Source organism: Lichenostomus cassidix, chromosome 5, assembly GCF_008360975.1.
Source record: "Lichenostomus cassidix isolate B80296 chromosome 5, HeHo_3.0, whole genome shotgun sequence".
Taxonomy (NCBI): Eukaryota; Metazoa; Chordata; class Aves; order Passeriformes; family Meliphagidae; genus Lichenostomus; species Lichenostomus cassidix.
In genome coordinates, this window is record NC_139486.1 from 56,401,199 (window position 1) to 56,412,472 (window position 11,274).

General features: G+C 41.9%; 1 protein-coding gene across 4 annotated transcripts in view; it reads right to left on the reverse strand.

Annotated features, from left to right (window-relative positions):
- Window positions 1-10,740, reverse strand: part of PIK3C2A (phosphatidylinositol-4-phosphate 3-kinase catalytic subunit type 2 alpha) — a 51,249-nt gene extending 40,509 nt beyond the window's left edge. For 3 of the 4 annotated variants that reach the window (XM_085063227.1, XM_085063228.1, XM_085063225.1), the window contains exon 1: window positions 10,633-10,740. The gene's annotated coding sequence lies outside the window, so the exon portion shown is untranslated. Of the gene's footprint in view, window positions 1-2,589; window positions 2,639-10,632 lie in introns of those variants that run through there. The other variant, XM_085063226.1, reaches the window with a different exon arrangement.
- Between the last annotated feature and the right edge of the window lie 534 nt (window positions 10,741-11,274).

Genomic DNA, 11,274 nt, shown 5'->3' on the forward strand with positions numbered 1-11,274 from the left:
AGACTCTTTATTAAAATGACATTGCAAGATGTTACCACAAGAACTGTGTTATTTTACAGTATTACTTTTACTTTATTCTCCAGCTTTTGCACACAGCTGGGTCAGAGGCGAGCCCAGGAGATAGAATGTCTTCCAGCAGCAGCCAGTATGCACATCAAGCAGCAAGATAAAAATCAGGAATAATGAGTTTCTGCTAGGAGGGTTACATAATCAGCAATCCTCATTAAAACACAGTTTCACTGAACTAGATGAGCCTTATGGATGCAAATCATTCTGAGTTTAAGTCATGCCACAATCTACAAATTAAGAATTCTCTGCAGCAAATAATGCAGATAACTCAAAAGTCTTTATGCTCCCTTTCGATTCACACTCATTAGAAAGATTTGGATTTTAGACTGGGGGTATTTTTGCCCTCCTTGAATCAAACCAGAGAGATGTGATTCAAACAAAGTGACTGTATTTCTCCAGACTCCCCACACAGACAGTGAGATTCTTAACAGATTTATAACAGATTCTTTAAATTCTTTAGGTCTGGCCAAGCTTTTGTTTTATCTACTTCATTTCAATGGCTTATAGTGTGAAGGACAGACATCTTTATAAGAGGTTCTATACATTTCAGCTCAGTGTGAAGACAAACTCAAGTGAAACCCTTCACAAAGCAAGATTAAACCAGAAATGATGTTACAGATACCCAAGACAAGACTTGAACAAAAGAGGGTGTCTTCAGAAAGACTGAAACAGTGACAGACTAACAAAATTATAAAACGCTGAAAACCACACAACTTAAGTCCTGGGGCACAAAGTCTTAAGGAAGAGCTTTGGAGGTTACAGCTGTGAATTCATTACACTAGATAATTATATAAATATTCAACACAAAGTCTACAGAAAAAGACACCAGATCCTTTTCTGTACAATTATGAAGCTGCAGAGTTTGACACCCATTAAAGCCATAAATATTGCCATCAGGAAGAAATCTTGCCCTGTCTGCTGCCTGTCTCCAGAGCTCAGTATAGAACACAACCAGGCAATCAATTAAAAAAAAAAAAAACAACTATTTTGCTGGGCTCCTTTATAGACAATGCAGGTCTCTGGTCCCATTAATAGCACAGCTGTGGCCTTCAATTATTTACTATGCTCCTGCTAGCATGACAGTCATACTAAAACTTCTCCTGAAGACATACTGAGTATTTTGCAGATGGTCTAAACCCACCAGTCACAGACAATATCCTAATGAAAAGTCTAATGTACTTGACACCACCTTCTCAGACTGTCTAGAAAGCTAAGCTGGCTTTAATCTCTTCATTAACTTACAGCTGGTTAAAACTGCTATGTCAGATTTTTAGATGCAAGAACACCCTGACTTAAGAAGTGCTCTCAAGAATTCCTACTTGGCTTTTCCAAGAACCAGCAGCCCTGAGGTAAGTGCAATCTTCAGTTTCACAGTCTTGCTGTTGTCTAAGGGTTCTAAAGAACAGCAGGACTTTTTCCTGAATTTTATTGAAAAAAATAAAAATAGAATCATACCTTCCAAGACTGTTCAGAACTGCTTGGGCTACAATTTTCAAGATTATCAATGCATTCAGGTGCTGGTTTATAATTACAGCAGCAAGGGATTTATTCTCAAGAAGATGAAAAAAAAAACATTATATGGTCTTCAAAGTAATTATGTAAAACAACCAGCTCTTAAAAAAAAACCAAACCAAACTTATTTTCCTACTGAAATCAATGGCCTTGATCTCCATATCACCAAGCAGTCTCCTGCTCACAAGGAGTCACTGTTCCACAAAGTCACAACTGCAGATAAACACACATTCCTTAGCTCTCAGAAACATGGTGCACAGCTACTACAGCACCTTCATTCATAACATGTAGAGAATCCCAGGCACTCAGTAACTGCTTGTTTATTTTACAATTTCACATTACAGGGCTGTATTTCTGTCAGGGTATGACAGCACACTTGCACTGACAAATCCAGTGACTTCTAGCATTCAAGAGAGAAGATTGTTATTAGTGGTTATCTAAAAATTGTATTTTAGATTTATTTTTTGAAAGACAGCCCCACCAGCATACTTAACGTGATTGCTGTATTTAAGCCCTGTCCTTGGGAAACTTCTAAAGTCAGTGTATAAATTTCTGTCACCTTTTATAAGCAGACTGCAGGTTTTTTTCAAATAGTTTGAAGTTAAAAAAACTGATTTTAAAAAATTGATATAATTGCAATAGTTTTGGCAAAACTTTACCCTGCATGCCAGTTCTAAGCAGTAAATTCAAATAACATATCAGAAGAAAAGCTCCCTAGGCATAAGCATGATTAAGTTACTGACAGACCTTCTTCTAAATGTTAACCATGCAGCATTGATAATTTTTTTCACCTAAGTTTTGCTTCACTTTGAACCTCTCACTTTGCAGCCATGTAAGTTCAAAGGCAGAGAGTGCTCAGAATTTACACTTCTCCAACATTTACAAAGAGAAAGGCAAATTCCATTAGGATCATCTATCAGCAGGGAACTCCTCAAGCACTCAGGAAAATATCATTCAATTCAGATCCTGGAATCCTGAACCATAACTGACCAAGCCATAGGAACTCACCAGAAGTTTGCAACAACTGGAGGTCATTGAAGACCCAGAAGTGATCCTTACAGAGTTAGGACTGTTCTCATCTGAACTGCTGCACACTATTTTAAGTAACAGTAATAATCAGTTTTCAGCTGTCAGTCTGTTCACCTTCAAGAGCACTCATCTTGCCAAATGCTCAAAGAACGTGAGAAATATTTCATTTATTTTTAAAGGAAAGCCAGAAGCAATTGAGGAGATTATAACAGAATCTCAGAAGTGATAAAAGCATCTAATACACTGCTTACTTGTCCCCTGAATTTGAAATTAAATGGACACTTTCATAGTTTGGGTGAAGTCACCGCATTTCCACTGCCTTCACAGAACCTCACCTGCTTCCTTTAAAAGTGGGTCTGAAACCCTGACCACATAATTTTTCTACAGCCCTGACAAAGAGAAATCTCTCTTTTGCAGCCAGACTTCATTAACTTGAAGCAATATTTCCTTTCTCAACCACAGGAGTCTGCAGACCTCTTTGGCTCTGGTCTAGCAGAATTTCTGTAAGCACAACATTTCCTGGGCAGCACTTTTTCATAGATGTGTTTACAGTCCAAAGTTACTTTGATCACTCAAGTAACTGTGTATTGGTATATAATTTTATTTGAGTATTGCACGTGATTCTATATTTCAGAGGAGTAAAATACTCTTTAAAAAAAAAAAAGAGGCAGCAAGAAAACTTATTAATAATCAAGAGCCAACAAACTGCCTAGCCATCTCCTTCAGAAAAAAGGCCCTACATGGAATGGAAATTAATTTCAAAACAGATTTTTCACTTACAGAGGCTTACATTAAAAAAAAATTGCATATGCACTAGTCTAGCAAACACATAAAATGGAACCAGGAAGACATTTCTTTCCAATAACAAATATATAGTTTTCTGGTAAGAAATTTTGGGGAACCAATACAGGACATTACATTTCTACCAGGACAAAGACTCCCAAAATCTAAATTAGTTTTCCGTCTTAATGAGTAAGGGATGACTTCATCAGACAGAAATCGTTTTACCTTAAGCAGAGGTAATCTCACCATCTGCTCCTGTACATGCTAACATTCTTCTCTACTTCAGATGAGTTGCACAGCTTTCTTTTCAAAAACACCCAAGGCTTGTAATATCCTATTTATAGTTTGTTCTACCGCTACGCAAGCACAGAACACATTATTTGGTAATTTCTTCTCAAGAAGTACTTTATAGCTATCAGAAATCAGTGCACATAAATTCCCTGGAGTCCAAGCACTAAATACAGAAGCAATGATAACAAGTCAGGCCATTTCCTGCATTCCTTATAAAGTAAGGTCTTGGCATACAGTAGCCAGCACTTCCTCAAAACAAGTGCAATTTTCAAAGTAACTTTAAGGTTATTTTGCCATTAAATAAAACAAAAATAAAAATATTTGAGGCATTTGCTTAACATGGAATCATAGCTAACTTATGAACTAAAAAATCTTGCCTGCATACCAGAGACAGTAGCAGTTTTATGGGAAACCAGGGAAAACTTTGCAAAATACAACAGCAGTAATATACTGTGGAAAATACTAATCATCTGCAAAGGAATTCATAGCCAGACATTTGCCACAGTAGGAAAACTCCTTAGCAAAAAAAAAAAAAAAGATAGAAAAAAGTCACAACAACTTTGATGTTCAGAAGCCTTCTCTGCCAGATGCATTCAGATTGCTAAAAACGACAAAATAACTGAACACATACTCATGAAATGACCTCTTGAAGTAGGGCTGTTACTGTTATTTTTTTAAATACCGTTAGGTTTAAACTGGAAGTTTCTCCATAACAAACACTTCTGAAAGGTCAGTGTCAAAGCTATATCGTTTTATCTTTCCACTGAAAACTAAGCAGCTTTTTAAATCCAGTCATTTTACCAAAATTAGCAAGTGTCCCCCTACAGATGAGATAAACACAGTTAACCAGAAGACTGAATCCATTTTGTTTGAGTTCACATCTACAGAACCAGCAAAGACAATTTCATTAGCTTAAATACAGGTGCAAGTTTTAATTGGGCACAAACCCTGAACTCATTTCATTTGTTTTGCTCAAATCATTCAGATTGTAAATACCAAAGCAGAAGCCACATCTCTTAACTTTGATTTTGAAACTTCATTTACGTCTAGAAAGTACAATTTCATCATAAAACCTTTGATCTAGGGCTAGGCAAGAATAGGATGTTTCTAGCACTAGAACAGGAAGTCTCAGCCTTTAAGGTCTTTCAACATCAGCAAGAAATCCCTTGAAAAATCCAACCTCAGCTCTTTCAGTGCTTATAAAAATTTATGAACTATTGAAATCAATTATTATCCAGGACACTGTGCAGAGGATCATTAGTAGACATTGCATACTTTGTAGCTGCTGTAACTCTGAATCTCCAGGTTTAGATCAATGTTTCAAGAGAGACCAAGCCTGGATGCACCTGCCATGATGCTCCAGCCAAATCTCAGTGAGGGCAGCTACAGATACCTGGAAATCATGTGTTTTCCACTGCCACACTCTTCCCCTGCAATGCTTTGCACCATTAGTCACTGCAAGCCCTTCCATCAGTAGAGGTGGATACCTGCAGATTTGGTACAGCAGGTTTGCAAGCTTATTTAGCACATTTGTGCTGTTATATTCCTCCCCTCAAATTTTGAACCCAACCACCTTCCATTTAAGTCTGTTAGGAAATGGGGGTCATAAAGATTATTGAATTCCATCTAAGTGTCATTAAAACAAGCAACCTGGCCCTGCCAAGAACACTGGGCGTCACAGCTAGAAGAAAACTGTAGCATGAGCTCATAGAACTGGACACTGTGAATTTCTAATCAGGATAATCTTTAGAAATGCTTGGATCATGGCAAGAAGTCCTTAAAGCCAACCAGCAGAAGACGCAAATCAACAGGAAACTTGGCATCAGTTTCATCAGCTGTAGAACTACTCACCAACTTTTGCATCCTTGTATTTCCTCCTGTTCTGTTCTCAGCTCTCTAACAGCATCCTGCTATTCTGTTACTGCCCAGTATTTTCTGGATTCAGGTACCAGAAAAGAGCAATAACGAAACTGATGGCATCCCAGACTGTTTCATTCTGATGCACTTGGCCAAGATAGTTTTTTTCCATGCCTTACAGCCAAGCTTATTACCCACATTGTTTGACAAAGGCTAGGAATTCTAGTTCTGTTGCAATGTTTCTCCTTACAGAATAATGCTTTCAATTCCACTCCTCCTGTTCCAAAAGTCTGTTTTTAAAAACTTTGTACTGGTTCCCTTGCTTTACAGACACCTCTGGAGTTGTGCTTTTCTCCACATCACCCTGACCTTCACAATCTTTCCACCAATCCCACTTTTCAAAGGCTATTTGAAAACACTCACGCAATACAAACTTTCATAGAGAGTCAACATCAGCTGCTTAAGGGAAGGTTTTTTCCAATCCTTTAAGCGAGATCATTGCCCCAGATATTTTGATTCCCTAGCTGAATAACTGGTGCAGTAATTCTTGATTTGCAAAGTAATTTTAACCAGGAATATCATTTTCATGGAACAATTAAGACTGGAAGGGGCCTTAGTTATTCATGCAGTGTGGGGCCTGACCCCAGCTGAGCATGACAAATTACCTGGAGCACGTAGCTAAACTAGTGCTTCCATTAATCCCAATCCCAGTAGTACCAAACAAAAGACAGACAACAGTTTAAACTACATATCCAATTTTATCAAAACCATAGGAAGTGTCTAGTGTGGGGAGAACAGAAAAAGAGGAAAGACACATTTGTGCTGTCTGCTTTAATCACCACAACAGAGATGCCCAAACACCTTCCATATAGTTACATTCTGCAGCAAATACAGAGGGTCATGTTAAAAACCCAATTTTTCCTGAGCTATGTGCCTGAAGTAAACCCTGCAGACATCCTCCTAATGTCACAAAACACTGAAAATGCAGTGAAATGCAGGAGGCTCATGATGCAAGGTACAGTGGCTGTTAACACAGGGAGATGAAAACAACCCTTCCCCACAAATACCCTATTTTACTCCTTGTGCAGCAGTGCACAACATACACCTTGAACAAAACATCATCAAAAACATGCATGGAAACATTGACACCACAGCTCTGGCCCACACTTAACTCTGTATCACTGTATTAGCATCACCCTACCAGTCTAACCTAATGCAATTCTGCTGCAGTAGCCAAATTATTTCCACCACTTGCTTCAGCAACTGAGTTTCCCCTCAGGCAGGAAACTTGCACAGTTTCAGTTATAACCAGCAGATGCTTCTTAGTCACACACCTCATATTCATAGGAGATCAAGCAGAATTGCTGATTACTAATTGACAGAACAAATGCACCATTCACGTGTACCTTCATGCTTTATCCATCAGAAAATACTAAATGCTTATTACATGTATTGATTCAATGATTACGTGGTTTGTTTGGGTTTGTTCTTTTAATAATACACGGGTAGAAAACTGAACAGGGTGGCTACAGTCAGACCAAAGGTTCATCTCATCCTTATCTTGTCTCTAAAGGTGGCTTTGGAAATGCAAATAGGAAAGAGCTAAACCAATACAAACACGTAATGACACTTCCTCAAAATACCCTTCTAGCCTTCACTAATTTGCCACTCAAGTACTTCCTGAATCCTGAGGTAACTTCTCTAAGAATAAGACTCTTGATGGACTTTTTCACCAGGAATTTGTTCAGATGGATGCTGAACTCAGGCAGACTTCCAGCACACACCTTATAACTCAGCACTGTCACCACACTCTGCTCTTCTGCTGTGACTACAGCCTAAGCAGAAGATCAGATCAGTTATCAATGACCTGCTCTTAATCTACAAACATCAACTCCAAGATTGAAACCTACAAGCTAAATTATTTCCACTGGGTCATGATGCACTAACCAACCTCCAGACCTGAACCAGTGACATTCTCTTGGCACAAACACCACGAGGTCCTCACACACTACACCCTGCAAGTTGTGGCTGGGTTTTTGTAAGTGATGTTTTGGTTGTGACTTCAAATTACAAGTTACATGAAACACGCAGACATACCTTCGCCCTCTACTTCCATTTCTTCCCTCTGAAGTAGCCATCACTTGGAACAAGCTTAATCTAAGGAAATACTTTCAGGCTGCATTTCTACAAAATTATAGACTGAAGTAATATTTCTCATAACTTCTTTTTATGCGAGGTTTGACAAAAGCATTTCATTCTAAAATTTTTATAGCTTAAGTGAGGTTTATCATTACTGGCATGCTTTGAAACATTTCCTCCTTCCCCTCCCTGTCCAGTCTGGAAACAAACTTCTTCATCCTTCTGCACAAACTTACATCACACCAACCTCCTCACCATCAAAGGGGCTGCATGATGCTGTATTAGATGACTGATTTTATTGACCACCGTTGATAAAGGCTGAACCCTGTTCTGGTAATTAATTACACATCCACATCTTCAACTTAAAATAGAACAAAATGTTTACACAGTTACACATCCACAAAGCAAACAGCTTACATTTGTGTAATACTCTCTCATTTTTAAGCTTGTTGTATTATCCTAAAAATAAATAAACACCAGATAATTCCTGTACTGACTGCAGACACTAAAAGGCAATACTTCCAAAATAAAAAAAAAAAAAAAACCCAGGAAGATCATTACCTGAACGTTTTTAAGGCTGACCTTAAAACACATACTATATTTTATGAATTTTAGTCATGTCAGTGTTAGACTTACACTGGCCTACCCACCAGTGCTACCTCACTGCAATTTTTGAAGCTCCCATAAGGCAGCCTTAAGATTATGAAAAAGACAAACAACATGCAATCCTGCCCTAACAAAATTCAAATCTAGCACTCATTCTTCTAAATAACCCCATACCGTCTGATTTTGGTACCACATCAAAGCCTAAGACAACAAAAAAACCCTCCAAAACATCACCTCAGCATTTTTATTTCCTAAACAACATTTCAATCCAAGTGTCTCCAGCTAGGCAGCAAATACAATAGCAGCACTGACTAAGAAATATTGCCAGTTTCAATTCAGTTTGAGAAGTAAGAAACAAAGGAACACAAAATCAGAAAGTATTTTTTTACTTGACATTTTGAAATGCATCATTTTCCATTTAAGGCATTCAATTTTCTTTGTTAGCACACAGAGAGCTACTCAAATCAGATAAAAATAACTACATCACCAATTTTAATACACTGATTATATGTACTGATGAACCTTTATGTTTGAGTTCTCAGTGATGACAGTAATAACCAAAAGGAAAGAGGAACCTCAAGTATCTAAATCAGGATTACTACTGCACTGAAATAAAGACAAATGTATTTTATTAAAGCAATCAAAAATTTAAATATTTGAGCTATTCTTTGTATTTTTTATACACAAGCATCTTTAAGAGATGTAAAATAATGGAAAAGAAATTGCAATGTAAAAGAACATTCAAATACAGCCCACCATTTAAGAAGATGGGATTCTAAATTAACTATTACTTGTCTGGTTTGTGGTCCCCTCCCCAAAACGTCATTTAACTTCAAGTACTTGTTCATTCTCCCTGTGTTTTCTCCCACTGCCTTTATCTGCTATGCAACTTTCTTTCATTGTCCCCTTATTCTTACCACTTATGCTTCAACTTGCTTTTAGGAAAAAAAAAAAAAAAACAACAAAACACAACCCCAAAAAACAAACAACAGAACTTGGTGGAAATTATAATCCCTTTCTCCCCCTCCCACAGTGTGCCACATGAGGCCAATTTAAGCAATTTCTCTTCCTCCCAGATGCATAAAGGAAGTTTTTTTACAAGCCCATTCTCAGTGTTGGGGGAATGAAGGACACAACTGCCTTCAAAGCCAACAAAGCCAAATTAAAAAAATGATTCTGTCTGACTGATTTCATTTCCCCTGCCCCATTTCTACTTCCCCTTTGGATTCTTCATAAATCATCCATCACTACTACTCCGGAACACAGCTTATATTCAAACCAAGTATTGCACAACATCTTGTACAAACATCAGACATTTTTTCTTAAATTTTCAGTTCCCTTTGGGAAGAGATCTGCATTAAACACGCAATGTTATCAGTTAAAACCTCTGCATCTCTACTTCAAATCAGTTTAACTGTGCTATGCTCTAGTATCAGACTCGTAATAAAAAATACAATGAGTAGAAAGACCACTAGAATCTCTCTTTTCTTCCAAAAGCTTTTCTTTTTACTGCATCTTGCTACCACATCCTTTCCCCAACAACAGCATAGCTGAAGTGGGAGGTGACTTGTGCTAACAAAGGTGCAGGTATACCTTTTTTATTGTGTTGATACAGAATAATAAACTAGATCGAGTCAAGAACAGCAAGGCAGTCACAAACTTCCATGTACCACTAGAAACACAGGAAAAGCTCCTGGAGCAAACAGCAGAGCTGTTTAGGGATCAGTTTTGTAAACACCCAACTTCTCTGGAACCACAGTAACGCACCAGCCTGGGGCGAGCGACCCCACTCCAAAGGCAACAAGAGGATGCACAAAAAGGAACTGTAAACCTGGTGGGTGTCTGCAGCGACCGCCAAGGTGCCCCCTCCGCCGGGCACCCCCCGAGCTCCCCGCTCCGTGCCGGTGACAGCTCCCCGCCACCCCGGAGACTTCACCCCGGGTCCAAAAAGCACCTCCGGCACCTGCGGAGCGCGGGCAGCTCCTCCGACGGCTCCGCGCCCCAGACGCGCAGTCCCGGCTGGAAGCACTTCCCGCAGCAGCCGCGCCGCCGCCGCCCGGCTCGGGAGCCCGCACAGGCACCGGGAGCGGGACGGGCCGTGCGGGAGCGCTGCCCCGGGCCCGGCCCGCCGCTCGCAGGTGCCGCCCGGGGAGCACCGGCCGCCCGGGGCCGCGCCGAGGCCGCGCCGGCGGCGGGCAGCGCCCGGAGGCCGAGGGTCGCGGAGACCCCCGGAGGGGCGAGCGCGGCGGGGCACGGCGGGCAGCGGAGCGAGAGCCCCTCGCAGGGCGGGACCGGGAGGGCGCGGGGCCCCGGCTCGCCCCGACCCGCGGGGCTCCCCGCGCCTACCTCGGCCATTTCCCCTCGTCCCTGCTGCTCCCGGCGGGAGCGCTCCAGGCTGCGGGCAGCTCCCCCCGCTCCGCTCCGCCGCGCTGCGCTCACTTCCGCCCGGCCGCGCGGGGCGGAGCGGGGCGGGCGCTGCTCTCGGCCCTGCCCCGGGCCGCCTCACCTGAGCCCGCAACGCCGCCGCCCGAGCTGCGGCCCCGGCCCGCCCGCGGCCCCGGCCCGCCGAGGGGCCTCGTCCCGCTGAAGGGGCGCCTGCGGCCGGGGAGCGCGGGGCCGGGTGGCGCTGGGGTGACTCTCCGTCATTTCCTCCCCTTATCGCCCGATCTTCCCAAGAATGCTCGGCATGACTGGAAACTTGCACAACGCACCAGAAGTGTCCGTCGGGGGGGCTGGAGCCGCGCCGCGGACACAATGGACTTCCTGAGCCGCCGGCAGCCGGGGAAGGGCCGGGCGGGGAGCTGGAGGAGCCGGGGAGCCCCGAGCACATGGGGCTAGGCTGCTGGGATCAACACCGCCAGCGCCTGCCGGTGGGCGAGCCCGGTGGGTTGGAACAACGCGTTCCGCTGCACTGAATTTTGTTTAACTTAACTTCAGAAACTACTCGGCCGGCAAGGGCAGATCCCTGCTGTCAACTCCAACCTTCCT